Raw genomic sequence first — 15,105 nt, 5'->3', positions numbered from 1 at the left:
TCTGCTTCCCATTTCTAGCCCTGCTCCCCATTTCTAGCCCGGTCCCCCTGTGGGGGAATTCTTCATATCGCCGTGAACCATTTAAATCTTTATTTGTTGTTTTCAACAGCTGCCAGCACCCGGCCTTATCATCTTGCTATGAGCAAGATGATAATGCTCGTTGTCGCGAGACGCGGCCTTATCACTTTCTTCGCGTAGCGCGAGATGCAACGAGCGTAGTTGCAGCGAAGCACAACTGTTCAACTATTTCCGTATCGTTTAAGATATTTCTCGGTTCTTTCGGCCGGTTATCTTGATGGTTCTTCGCCAACTTTAAATTGAGCGCTGCCGAATTCTGTGGGTGTTCTCAGTTAGACGACCAAAGAGCACGTTTGCTGTTATTGCCGCCGCCGAGTCTATTATTTCTTTAGCGTACGCAAGTCAGCCTGAGAAAGAGTTAAAGTACAACGCTAGTGTTTTCGTTTGTGGCTACCGCACTTGGCACCACTACGTGAAAACATGTTTGGTAATCAACGACAATGCGCCATGTTTCAAAAGGCCCAGAAGAAGAAGGCAGGCATACCTAACAGGGAAATATTTTTGTTCGTGCACAAGCGTTACTGCTCGCACTTTCGGACTTCGCTGACGTGGTTGTGGTCTCCTTCGAGCAACCGATGAAAAAAGATTGCTACCTGTAGAGTACAGGCTACACTGACTTGGATGTAATTTCGTGCAGTGGCATGAATGTCTTAGACAGAGCCATCATGCAGAATTTATAGAATTTTGAGAAGATTGTGAGCAGGGCTAACTATATATTCTTCCATGAGTTGACTGTGTACATTTCTATCTCATATCATTGCTTTATTTACATACATACACTGCAGGACCATACATTAGAATCATCACGGAACGAATAAATAGGTTCTCAATACAATTAAGTGATCAAAAACCAATTGTAGTAGCAAGTAAACAGCAGTCCAGTTATCGAAAAGAATCATGACACAATTGCCCCTTGCGGTATTTAATTTGAATCTTCTAGGTTGATTCTTAACTGGAATGGAAATAGATACATGCGAATGTGGGTGGATGTTCGTAACCCTTGCCGCAGGAAGCTTAGTGTTGTTGTTGATGTTGTTGCCTTCTTGAGCAATGTGGAACAACATTCTATGGAGTTCTTTCCTATCACAAGTTGACGAAATACACAAGCTAGAAAAGAAGTATTCTTGCTCATTCGTTGTGATCGTTTTTTCTTCACGCATGCAGACTCGTGCTGAAAACATACTTGTTCGCACTTGCATGGCTGGCGTGACGTGTACAAAAGCATTGACATATTTGCATTCAAGGGAGTATTTGTAAAGGTTGTATAAATCGACAGCTTCTTTTAGTACATTTTATACACAGGCAGATGAGTTCAATGGGGAATGCGAAGTACATTACTGTGCGAGTATACATAACATGTCCCAATGTATACTCTGTTCTGGAGTTGAGAAGCACACGATTGACGAAGCTTACGGCCACTTGCAGAGTGCTAAATGGGTGAATGCTGACACAACAGCATTAGTTTCTACTGGAAAAATGTACACACTGAGCAGTTGTAAGCACCTAAGAGTAATTTCGGGTCCTAGTAGTCTGGCCTTCTTTAAATGGTTTCAGCCTGTTTGTGCTGCCTGACAGCAATGCTGACCTGTGCATGAAAATATTGAAAAACAGTAGTATCAATGGGTTTCGATTACAAGCAGCTGAGTTTAAGCTGCTGGTCTATGGGAGATGACACTGCGGGTTTTACAGTTGGCAATTAAGGGGAGTGTAAGTGACGCTATGGAATGTGTCCGAGAGTTCAGCAATGTCACCAGTAGCGGAGTTATTAACTGGTCAAAGTGCATTGAACTCTGTCTTAGAAAGTAACCATCGTACCTTACCATTTCGCATGTGTGCCTTGGGTTGCTCGATAGGTATCACGAGAATGATGGCTATTGGGAGAGAGAGAGAGAGAAAATATAATAGAAAGGCAGGAAGGCTAACCAGGCGATGCCCAGTAGGCTACCCTACAAGTGGAGAGGGGAACAAACGGAGAAAAGGGAAGGAAAGATCGCCAAGAAAAGGAGTCTGTCACTCGTCCTATAGATCTATAATGATAGAAGGTGGAGAGCGTACACTTAGTCTTGAACTCAACCCCGAGTCCTTTAAAAACTTAAGGAGCTCCTTCGCTGAATTGCAGAATAAAGTGATGCGGAAGAGAGTTGAGAGATGGAAAGGGACGAACCTGTCGAGGTTTGCCAGACGTACCATCCTCAATATTTTTTTTTTTATCAGCGAACGCTGGCATTTATTGCACGTAATTGCAATACTCACGCATAAACAGTCAGAAATTACAACAGGTTTTAGCGTCTTCAAATGGGTTCTGAATGGCGGCGATGCAGCCGCACGAACCTGTTCAGAAAAGTAAAAGACCGGAGCTGGGAGTGAGACACCTATATTCAAGGCAGCTGATGAACCGTCTTTTTCTCCTTTTGCGATATCGCAGTCCCTATTACCATTTCAGACTGTGTGCCAAGTGAGGCTGTGGCGCTATCATTGAAAACTCATTACGGCTACCAAAGAGGCTTCACGAGGGACATTTTGCTACTGAAAATAAATTGTAGCCATAGTATCTGATTTATTACTGCGCATTTTTTCTAAAGATTATTTGCGTGAAAAGAAAGACAAAAACTGCAACGTGATCTGTGCGACATTGTTTTCCTAGAGCCTAAGCACAGTAGGGTCTCGCACAGCGAAGGTCCAAACGTGATATTTTACAGGCAGAGTAGCTACTACTAGACACGCACGGCATTCAAGCATATAGGCAACGAGGTTGGGATGCCATTGCTCATGGGAGGAGGAAAATAGCCTCGAACCTGAGCGCGCACCGCCACTCCTCCTCTCTGGTATGTGGGGACGCGGCCAGGGCATTCTACGGAGAAAGCGCAGGCGTCGCATTTGCATGCGAATGCTCCAAAATGCCGATGTGCGCTACTTGTCACCGGTTCCGCAGATGGGACCGCACTTCATTCATTCATTCATTCATTCATTCATTCATTCATTCATTCATTCATTCATTCATTCATTCATTCATTCATTCATTCATTCAATCTAGGTGCAGGGAGCGATAGCCTTTCGAGCCGGAACGAGGTCTTGAGGCTTTTCAGCATCGGGGAAACTCCTCTTGAGTAGTAAGTACCACCACGAAGAACGTCACTGCAAAAAACTCGTAAAGGTCATTATACTCCCAGATAAGAAGGAATAAATGACGATTTGTGTCAGAAAAAGCAGTTCCGGCACGAAGCAATAAAAACTCCACCCGCCTTCCCCTCACAGTAAAAAAAAAAAAAAAAAAAAAAACAAAAAAAAAACAGTTCCTTACTTCAGCGAGAGACAACACATACAATCTCTGTATAGTGTTCAAGCATTACATTGCCCTCCAAACAAAGGGAAACGCCGCTGCTGGTACATAACTGATTCTATATGCGTTTGTACGGAAGTACAGCAGAGTACGGACCGAAAAAATAAGCTGTAGCTGGCCGGCTAACTTAGCAAGGTGCGCATCGCTTGTCTGTTCTAGAAAACCGTCACCACTGACTGTACAAAGTGTTTGGAAATTAAAAGAGCTGAAGAAACTTAGACACCCAATAACAAGCTTATGGAAGGCCATGATATTAATAATATTTTAATTTCTACAATTTTTTTGTGAATACGCAACGCACAATTTGTAAAGGCTCCGTTTTTGCAGGTACGTTTCACAGATGGCAGAAAAGAAACGCACGAGCGGCAACAAAAGTAGTAAATATGGCTTAGTGATTTGCACAATGCCCGTCGCGGCGCTTTTACAGAGACGCAGGAGTGGAAGGTCGAAATCAGTACATTCTCCATTCGAAAGCTAACCGCCATAGCAGCCTACGCGTTTTAAATGTTTCGTGCTGTCAAAATACGCTCTCAAAATATTGAATGGCGACAGCGAACGAATTTTTGCGAAGAAGAAAAACGAAACAGGAAGGGAAAGGTTAGGAATGTATCATTTTTCCCGTGACAAGTATGCACTTATAATGCATGATGTGTACGGGCACTACAAGGGACATCGAAGCGTAACAGGCGAAAAGAGAATTTCGCGACACAGGTATGTGAAGATAATTTTAACCACCGTAGCCTACTAGCCTGAGAAGAGAAATTCACACCGACAGACAAGCACGCGACAGGAAGCCGACCGACTGGCGTCAAGCCGAACAAACCAGACTTCATTATCACCCCTTTCTGATAATATAGATAACATCAAACAAGCGTGGTATAACCGATACTAACAACTGCTCCACTCTCATCGTCCCACTCGCCTTTGCGGCTCGCGCACAATACTCGCGCAGCACTCCATCCGCGAGTAAGCCGGATTAACAGCTGAACGCGGCTCCGTGCATTCATTACGGCAACCGCGCGAATCCTCCTGAGAGCCAGTAGCGATTCCGTGACTTATGCTGGGTCGTTAAGAGAACGCCGGAAAGCAAGGCGACACGCGTGTATCAAGCGATTCCGGAAAGCCTGCAGATGAGAGTCGAAATTCTAAACAAAACTGAGAGGAGACGGAGGCGCCGCAACGAAGAGGCGCCGCATTTCGAAAAATTCCGTTACCGCGCATAGCGGCGATTAGTTTTACTTATACGCCGTCCGTGCCATCGCAGCAGCAAGACCGGGCAGTCCAGACCACATATTTCACCGGCCAGCCGAATGTGCTAGCGCGCCCAGGATGTGTACAGTTCGTATACGAAACAAATGGGCTGGCCGCGGCCGGAGCACTTACGCGCGGAGCCCCTGCACGGCCAAAGCGTGTGTGCGTGTATGCGGGGCTAATCTCGTTACACCAAACCACTTATCCGGACACGTGATGTTTATCAAGCTCCTTTCCCCACACTCGTCGCCTATAGCGAGCCGCATCTTAAAGCGCGGCCGTCCGCTACGGCAACAACGCCCTGCGCCAAACCTGGCCTGATGCCGGAGACAGTTAAGGCACGCCGTTAGTCTCGACGTGGGCGCCAACGATTATGATGATGATGATAATGAGCGCGGACCAGCCACTTCTTTACGCACCGGAAGTTGCACGCGTACACGTGTAGACTGCAGAACAGCTTAAGCGTCGGAAAGTTTAAACGTGCCCGCAATTCGATGGAGGCGAAAAGCAAAGGCCCCCGTGTGCTGCGCGATGTCAGTCCACGTTAAAGAACCCCACGTGGTCAAAATTTCCGGAGCCTTCCACTACGGCGTCTCTCATAGCCGGAATGGCTCTGGGACGTTAAAGCCCATAAAAACCAAACCAGAAATTCGCGCTTAAGGCCGGGACACGTGCGATATTTTTTTTTCTTCTTCTTTTTTTAACGAAGGTTGCGCGACGTCCAGCTGGACATACATCGAGGAAGAAGCTGTGAACGCCGTCGCGTATGGGGGACAGGGGAATCGTGAGGCGCATGCCTAGAATGAAAATCGTACTCTTCAAACTTTCCGCGAAGCATTCTATATAAATGGACAACAAATGCATAAATGGACTTGGGTACATGATTAGGCGTCCTATATATATACACATTGAACTTTAGATCTCTCCGCTTGTCAAGAATGGCCCAACCAGCGGATTTCCACCGAAGATGTTCGCGTTGAAAAGTAAACGTGATCAGCGAGTAGAAATAACAGCAAAGCGAGGTCCGTGAGAGCAGCGACGCTGTCCCTCCAGTTAAAATCACGAAAACACTAATTTCGACGGCACTTTCCTAATAACATCAAGCGTATACTTATGTCTCCAAGAATTTGCATGCCCGTATGAATGAACGCATATACCTCGATATATGCCCGCTTAGTCACAGATACCTGCGGCGAGGTTTTCTTCGACATATTTAGGTTCAGGGAAGAAGCACACGCCTTTCGATCCGAGATTAGGCCTTGTATTCACAGAAAAAGAGACATTCCATTCTTAATAAAGCGTTTATTTTCGCGATTACATTTCCGCGCCAAAATCGTCGCACAGCATAGCTCGTCAGCCGCGGTGGCCATGTTGGCAGCGAAAGGTCAAGAAGGAAATGCGAGCTTTGTGCGCTACTATTTGCTCGCGTCCGCAGCCGCTTCCGGTTTCAGTGGACGGCCCACCGCCCGTGCCTCAAGTATCTGGCAGGTCCAGATCTCTCCACTACTCTGCATTCACCGCACGTGACACAACGCCACGCGCGTTGGCGCAGCGATGAGTTCCAAAAGGTTGGAAACCCGTCGCACGACGTCTGCGGTTACAAGGACGCTCTCTTCTGGTGCAAGCCGACATAGATCGCAGCGTCGGGAGATGAAAATCGTGGCACGTGAAACGAACAATACACGTTTGAAAGTCTCAAAGCTGCTTTCGCAGTGCAAAGTGCGTATCTGCGTCGATTTCTCAATGAGCAAGCATCCCATAGGGCGCCAAGCCCTTAAAGACAGAGCTTAAGCGTTCTCCTAATTTATCTTTTTGCAGCATAAGCGCTACGGCATAGCCAGAGAGGAGAAAAACTGCTGGACAGCATCATCTCTGATCGCCATCACCTTGTCGACCTTTGCAGCCACAGCTGCTCGGCACCCTGGGATCCTATACTTCGTCTCACAAGATGTTTGCAGCACTGCGAAAGGCAGAGGCACCCTAGGGCCCAGTCCAATCAAGATCAAGCGCACTACAATAGGCAATTGTGCTCCTACGCATCTCTCGCCCCCCAAATTGGCGGGGGTGACAGGGGCGAGAGGCGCTTAGGAGCACAACTGCAAGGGCTCCTCTGCCTTTCGCAGTGCTGCAGATATCTTGTGGCAGTAGCAGTGGGCGTGGTCGGAGGATGATTATCACGGAAATCGCTCAGAGAGATATTACCCTGAAAATGGAGTGCAGAGCCTGGCAGAACAGAGGAATCTTTTTTTCCTCTGAAGGGAGTGAAGGAATCCCCAACCACAGGATCGACGACTTAAATAAGAGAGTGTAGGGAGATCTATCGTTAGAATGCGCACAGGGAGAAGTGCTGCTACGGGAGCCATGGCGATAGCGAAAGAAGACGAAACCGGGAAATACTTGATAGGAGAACCACCAGGGGGGCAATAATTACCGCGGCAGGTGTCACCATTCTGAGGAAAGGGCAACCGGAAGATGGACACTCCCACTGCGGCAGGATCCGCTCATGTGTGGTAACCACGAAAGGAAGAGAGAGAGAGAGAGAGAGAGAGAGAGAGAGAGAGAGAGAGAGAGAGAGAGAGAGAGAGAGAGAGAGAGAGAGAGAGAGAGAGAGAGGCTGCTTCGAAAGGCACTGCCACAGGACGCAAGTCAAACAACTAGTACACAACGCTCAATAAGTATACTTACATGCATTCTGCTCCGATGGTCTTGACCGCTACATATCATCAAATAGAGATACCTCAACAGCTGCAGCTCACTCTCGCTTTGCACAGCGATAACCATCCTGTCATTTTTTGTTTGTAATCCTTTATCTGAAAACGTGAAACATCACAAGGCGCAAAGGTTCTACGAAGAGCTGTCATTGGATGCTTATGCATGTGATCTTTCAGTTGGCAGGTGCATATCCGCCTAACAATCTTCCCCACCCCTTTCATCTCTCTTAATTACTACGCACGCGCTACGTAATACAGCCACGCCACAGAGAACAGAAAATAGTCATAAACAGATGACAAACGCGCACAAGTTTCGCAGTAAGTGAATCGTCCCCCAAGACCGAAAGCCAAGGGCGCAAAGATCAGCACCGCCGGTCACGCCGGAAAGACGCATATAAGCCCGTTTAGCTCCTGACAACGCCAAGACGGATGGGAGCACGGTGACGGGGACAACGTTGCAGTAAATAAAAGCAATTATTCTGGTCGTCAAAGCGCCACCACGTCATCTGTGAATGATGGTCCCAGAAGAAGACGGCTCAATATTGACCAAAAAGTATGTAAATAAACAATCGTGGCCGAGAACAACACCAAGAGTTGCCTATGTTCAGGTCTTGCTGATGGCATGAGGAAAGTTCGCAAAACACGTGAAAGCTTGCATCCTGCTCCAATATATGTATATGGTTGGTCGAAAGTTCTCAGGGCGCAAGCGATTAGGTGAGAAAAGAACCTAACCCTGCACCTGTGCACACGATGCCCCACCGTCCTTATACCTCTGCAGATTTCAGCAGTATAAGCGTTTTATTGCGAAAGCAATACTACTCGCTCTTTCAAGCCTTCGCGCGACCCGGCCGCAGTTGCGTATTACCCACGTGACGCTTTGACGTCACACCCCACGTGACACACGGGCTGGCAGGAGCTGCCAACTTGGGTCCCTCGTTTCACATGGGACGGTTATGTAAGAATCGGTCCGCTAGGAGTTCTTAGAACCCTGGCATTCACGTTGCCCTTATAGGCCACTAAGGCACGTCCATATGGGTTGGTTAAAGCGGGGCTTTATATGTGGGCTGGGGAAGAAGAAAACGAGAAGAAGAACGCTCGGTCACCCGCAGCTAATGCTTTCTCTCAATATTTGATTCAGCAGCGTTGAACCCTTGTAATTTATTTAACTAATGAAGTTGTTTCCATCCAACCACGCTTAAACCAGTATGCTCGACCACACCCTTTGTAGCTTAACAACCAGCCTGGTCTACAGTGTTCAAGTCAAGAGCCAGCATTGCTCAATGAGGTAGAACGCACGGCTTCACTAAGGCACGGGGAGGCATTGAGTTTCCAGCAGTCACCCAACGGTATTGGCAGAAAGCGTTCCCTTGTAGGGCCCCGTTTGCAAAAGAAACAGTAAAGGATGCATCCGTAGAAGATAAGAAAGAGGGAGAGAGATGCAAGAAAACGGAGCTTCAAGCTCACGCGCGCTTCACCGACACACGGACCGACGTGCCTCGACAACTTCCTAGTTGTACTTGCGAACTTACCGCGGCAGCTGCGTCGCATTCAAACTCTTGAAAGGCAGCGGCAAGCTCCTCCGTTTTGCTACACACTAATCTAGTTGGCGTGACATGGTCCGTGGCGTGGCGTGACATGGTCCATAGGGTCACGAAGAGTCGGACACGACTGAACGACTGAACTGAACTGAATCTAGTTCACTAAACGTAAAACCTTCGCGGTGAAGATGTAGCACGGTACATTGGAGACCGCGAACATATAACGGGACGCTCTTACGACTGACCAAGCGCATCGCCCGCTCGCACTGTTCTTTCTTTCTTTCTTTAGAAAAAGGGCAGCCCCGCCGGGGTGGTGCAGTGGTAAGACGCCCGACTACTGTGCCGGAGTTCCCGGGATCGAATCCTGGCCTCGGCGGCTGCGTTTCGATGGAGGCGAAACGAAGTGGCGTCCGTGTGCTGTGCGATGTCAGCGCACGTTAAAGATCCCCAGGTGGTCGAAATTACTCCGTAGCCCTCCACTACGGCTCCCCTTTCTCTCTATCCACTTTCACTCCCACCTTCATCCCTTCCCTTCCGGCGCGGTTCAGGTGTCCACAGAGCAAGTGTGACAGATACTGCGCCTTTCCCTTCCTATGAACCAACCAACCAACCAACCAGAAAAAGGGCAAGACCAGTTTGTCGCCCCTGCGCGTCCGAATTCGGCACGTCATTGCTCCTCGCGTTCGGCCCCAACACTGCCCTTGAAAACGCGTTCTGGGGGGAAAGGGGCTCCTCCGTTCGCCATACGTGCCCATGGCACACTGTTGTGCCCATTTAGGCACCACAGTGAAGCAAGGGGATGGGGTTCCCGAGGAGTTGCAATTTCAGCGCGGGAAGCCCATGAATGTTCCCCCGAGTGAAGCCGAGCGAGGAGGCGGCAGAGGCAGCGGAAGGAAGCTGATTTAAACCAAGGCGGCATAAGCGAACGGCGAAATACTAATCCAAGGAAGGTAGTGGCGATACGAATCGGTAATTCACTTGGATGAATTTGCACTCGCCCAGCCTCCACACAGCGTTGCGCTCCTTTTAGTCATATCAACGAACGAAGGCCGGGCGTGGTCGAAGATGAAGCTCTGGCCCGGCGTCTTCGTTATAGCCCTGCACACTTTCAACGCGTCTGCACCACATTCCTTCCGGGGGGGGGGGGGGGTACGCGTCAGCCATTATGGTAGCCGAGTCAGGCATAATTTACTTACGGTGCGTTGTGAAAGCAAGCGGTAAGCATGGGAGAAGCAGTAATATAGCTAGCACGAGCAACGAAGCTCTAGAGCCGATAACTCCTTTCGCGCCGAGCAAAAATAATAAACAAAAAATATTGAAGATGAGAGAGAGAGAGAGAGAGAGAGAAGCAAGAACGGACTTTTGTGGATTCTTCGCAGATTTTTCTAACGTCAAGGAATCACCAAGCTTCCGTCGACCCTAGAAATGGATGTCAAACGTCGTGACCAAATCGGCGCACACATAACAGTCTGAATTGATGCTTGAATCTCACATGTCCTCCCAGCATCGAATCATGTTTACATCACTAGGCTGGAGGCAAACAATCTCCCTGAAGAACGGGGGAAACAGACGACAGGACTGTCCGCCCTTCCTAACTGCCAAAGATTACGCGGGTCACTCGCATCTGGTTAGATCTAAACGCAGTTGCACTGCCAGAGACGAGTGCCAAGCAACGTGGAAAAATGAAATTTATTGCGCAGAGACTAAACTTCTCCGATGCGGGCGTGCGAGACTTAACTGCGCATGTCACTTAAATGGCCAACGACCCTAGTGACTGCTGCGCAGATGTATACGAATGCTTGACAAAGTGCTTAACTGTGCAGATAGTATGATGGCAACACAATAATATTATTCTGCGTCATCTCACGCCACGCTCAAACGATTTGCGCATGCCTCGCGAACCAATGCGCGTCACAGCCAGTTAATTGCATCACGTGCTTTTTTTTTTTTTTTTTTCACCAGCACTGCTGTCTCCTATGCGAGACAACACAGCGGTTGATACCACAAACATCACATACAACAAGATACTTGCCTGAAAACAAAAGGAGAAAAAAAAAAAGGTGCAAGCGTGCGCTATCTCGCAAGTCGACAACCCTCTGTGCCGCATTAGCAAGGGTTCTGCAAGCACCCAATCGTGGATGCATCCATAGGATCGGCAACACCACCGCTGTGTGCATCACGCGGTGTCACAGATCGGTGCCAAATGTCTGACAACTAATATATAAGTGTCGCTGAGTTGGAGCGACGGCACAATTATCGTGAGAATAACTTCAGCGACCACTCAAATCAAATGTCGCAACGAGGTATCAAGATGTCATATATCGGCTGTCTATGTAGGAAATAAAGTTTACTAGAACCAAGAAGTGACGTGTGAAAGTGCTTTAACAGTACGGGAGATTGTCCACGCCAGACGGCTAACAGATTAAGAGGAATGGACTTATGAGCAAATATTTTGCACACTGCACAGCGAGGCTGTCACAGAGTGTTCGCTAAAGACAGTTTTAGTTTGTCCACCTTCTTTATCCGGTGAGCTGCTTGGCAAAGCCAAAACAAAGCCGCAGGGAGAGGGGAAATTAAGGAGCCGCAGCAGGCGCCCGAAAAATGCTGCCGCGACATTCGAGTCGTCCGTCGCGGCTTCTTTGGCACCGCTAGGAAGAGCAGCGCATCCCGCGGGGGACCAGATAATTTCCAGGGAACACGCACGCCGATCTGTTCGAGACACCACCAGAGACAAAACAGAGGCGACCACTACACGAGGACAGGTCCAAGGCGCGCATTCTGCTCAGCGACAGACAGAGCCCGAAAATAACGGAAAACAGAAACAAAATGGCGCGATGGAGGCTGCCAAGGAATATCTCTTCCTCCGTGTGACAAACTGGAGGAGCCTCATGGGGACAGCCGTGTTCCAAATTGAGGGGCATTATGTTCCAAGTGTGGGGTCGACGACGCGCTTGGAAAAGCCAAGCAGGCGTGGCCAAGGGCGGGGGCATTGTGTCTCCATTTCTAGAGTAAACACACACACACACACACACACACACACACACACACACACACACACACACACACACACACACACACACACACACACACACACACACACACACACACACACACACACACACACACACACACACACACACACACACACACACACACACACACACACACACACACACACACACACACACACACACACACACACACACACACACGCGCGCGCGCGCGCGCGCGCTGGTCTCAGGGACCTGCGGACGGCGCACTTATGAGCAAAGCCGCTTACCTTCTGAACTGCGTGAGAGAAACAGCACGAAAGGCAAGAAAAAGCAACGAAAAACCGTGCAAAAGGCAGACGAACAAGTCGAAGTGTGCAGACGAGCAGGAGAAAGCAGACGAACCAGAAAAAGCAGAAGAGAGAGCACATCAAATAGCAAACGAACGAGAAGCTAAAAGCAGACGAGAGAGAGAGGATCCAAGGCGAGCACTAAAAACGAATGGAGAGCGATGCGCCGCGGCCGTGGTCGAGGGGTGCCGACAAAGCGCGAATGACGGAGGGCCGTGCGGCGAGCCGTAAAGAAAAATGCGAGGATACCGACAATTCGCGCCGGCTTTTCTTTCTTTCTTTCTTTCTTTCTCCTGCGCCATTTCCAGCGCGTCTTTTGTTGGCCGTAACTCCACACGGGGTTTCTGTTCCGTCTACGCGCATCCGCGCTCTTGGGAATAATTTATGAATTTAACTACCGAGAAGAGCGATGATGCTCCCGCCCCTGGGAGAACGCGATTATAGCTGGCTTTCTTTTTCAAGAGAGCAGCGGAATCTTGAGTGGAGGACAACGCGGTCCGCTGGCCCGGAAAACATTTCTTGTCAGCGAGAAATGGGTCTGTTGTTGTATTTTTTTCGTTTACCCGTTTAACATTACTTGCGTAACCACAGCGGCAAGCAACACGTGAAGATATGAGGCGCGCTGAGCGGGCGTTCGCGGCGCAGCATTCAATAAACTTTTTTTTTTTTTTGAAAAGACAAATGTAGCACATCAGCATAAACAAAAAGCGGCGGTGAGGGGGGTGATTTTGGACGCCGTGTTCAAATATCTGACTTTGCTTCGACAAAGGAGTCTTTCACTTGGAACGTGAAAGACTCCTTGGTCTTGGAACGAAACTGACACTTTGACAAGCCCATTTCCGTAGACGTCGTCCGGGCCTGCGCGTCCATGAAAAACAACTCCGCAGGAATCAGCGTCGCTACGACATGGCACAAACATTGAACGGCAAAACAGAGAAGGAGCACAGAAAAACCAAGGCCGCACGCGAAACTGTCGGCAAGGGGACAGAAAAAAAAAAAAAAAAAGTCAAGAAAGTGGTGGGCTCCTTGTTGCTTGGGTGACATTGAAGCATTCGAGTGGCCAGCCGCCATATGCTTCATTCCCTATCCGTCTTCCTTCCAAGAAGCACGCTCACGCAGAAAAATACGCCGCATTAAAATACACAACGGCACACTACCAAACTAAGACGGGCAAACACCGGTACACAAGTAACCATACCTGGGAAAAAAGAAAAGAACGCAATAGCAAACGCTGCACTATTGAAAAGCCGGCCATGGCTCCACTAGAAAACCATGCTTGCGCGAAACAAAGTTAGCGATTGAAGAAATTCATCTCGAGACAAACGGTTCTGCGCACATAGTGGTGGTAAAAATAAATAAATAAATATGCGCGTTTTCGATTCTGGCGTAGCTGTCGACAAAATGGACGATGGAAATACACCAGGCGGGAGCACAATATTGAGAAAGTAATGCCACGCGTTCACATCATACAATGATTTGTATACGCCGGTACGAATACTTTCTCGAAAAAAAAAAAAAATCATTCGAAGGCATGTACAGCCTTTATGAAAAATGTACAGCCCAGATGGGCCTGCTTCTGAGCTGCGTAGTTGCTCTGATTCAGCATTGGTGGAGGTCCTTCCCGTTGGAGACGGTAGGACAAAAAAATATTACCATAGTGAAATAAGGAACACTGAATATGCTTTACAAGCAGCATGTGTTGTTGTTGTGGCTGTAGGAAAAAGGAAAAGAAAATGCACGGGCCTGCTACTGGCTCTGTAGCTTCGCCACTTCCGCTGCCTCGTGCAGACAGAAGAGAAAATAGAGAAGAAAGAAATGGAAGAGGGAGAGAAGGATGCGCGCCGCAACAACGGTGGCGGGCGCAATGACGGCCTACAACAGATAAAAATTCTGTGGCAGGCCAGTCCCCGCCGCAAGCGGCGGTGACTTACCTGTCCCAGCCCCTTCGGGGGAGTACCTACAAGCAGCATGAAGGCGGCTCAGAAGCAGGCCCCCTGGGCTCTACCTCACTTCACTTTACTTCAGACTGTACTTAGTGAAGCCAGCTAGCAGGCGTGTATCGATTGAAGTGTGCTACACCTAACCAGTTACAGAACTTTTCTAGCTTCTGCCTAGGTGCCTCTTATCGGTAAGCAATTCACTAAACTAAATGCGTTACACCAGACGAGCGCATGAGCTCGCACCATTTTTTTTTTTTCGAGACGTACTTACGTTTACTTACTTCCTCCACGGAACTTAGCACCTGTAAAGAAGAGGTTCCCATTAATTGGGCAGATCACCGAGAAGGAGGAAGAGAAAGTGATTTTGCGGACTAGCTGACTGCATGTTAAGCCCATTTCCGTAGACGTCGTCCGGGCCTGCGCGTCCATGAAAAACAACTCCGCAGGAATCAGCGTCGCTACGACATGGCACAAACATTGAACGGCAAAACAGAGAAGGAGCACAGAAAAACCAAGGCCGCACACGAAACTGTCGGCAAGGGGACAGAAAAAAAAAAAAAAAAGTCAAGAAAGTGGTGGGCTCCTTTTCTGTGTCGCCAGCTTTATTGTCGAGCAGACGACGAAGACGAAGCCTTCAGTAACCAGCACGTTAGGGCACCGCTACGAGCAGAAGGCGTGATTCGGCTAAGTATTGGGCGGCTAGTCCTTTTTTTCTGTTTTCCCCTGCGCATTTGCGCTTTTCACCGTGTTGATAACGCTCGCAGAGAGATTGTAACTGTAAAGTGATGTCTACGCAGTCTCCCGGCCAGGGGCGCTCCCCCTGGTCGGCTTTCATTACTCCTCAAGATCTACCTCTGGAAGCGTTCCAACGATCTGGCGTTCCAAACATTCCTGTGGCGCTAGTGCC

The 15,105-nt window shown here is 48.7% G+C and overlaps 1 protein-coding gene across 1 annotated transcript in view; it reads right to left on the bottom strand.

Moving 5' to 3' along the window:
- gukh (NHS actin remodeling regulator GUK-holder) overlaps positions 1 to 15,105 on the bottom strand; it is a 390,412-nt gene that overhangs the window by 230,531 nt on the left and 144,776 nt on the right. The window lies entirely within an intron of this gene.

The sequence above is a fragment of the Amblyomma maculatum genome, chromosome 1 (assembly GCF_055883805.1).
Source record: "Amblyomma maculatum isolate TAMU_Amacu chromosome 1, ASM5588380v1, whole genome shotgun sequence".
In the NCBI taxonomy this organism is placed as follows: domain Eukaryota; kingdom Metazoa; phylum Arthropoda; class Arachnida; order Ixodida; family Ixodidae; genus Amblyomma; species Amblyomma maculatum.
The sequence above is the reverse complement of the archived record's forward strand: the minus strand, read 5'-3'. Positions and strand labels throughout refer to the sequence as shown.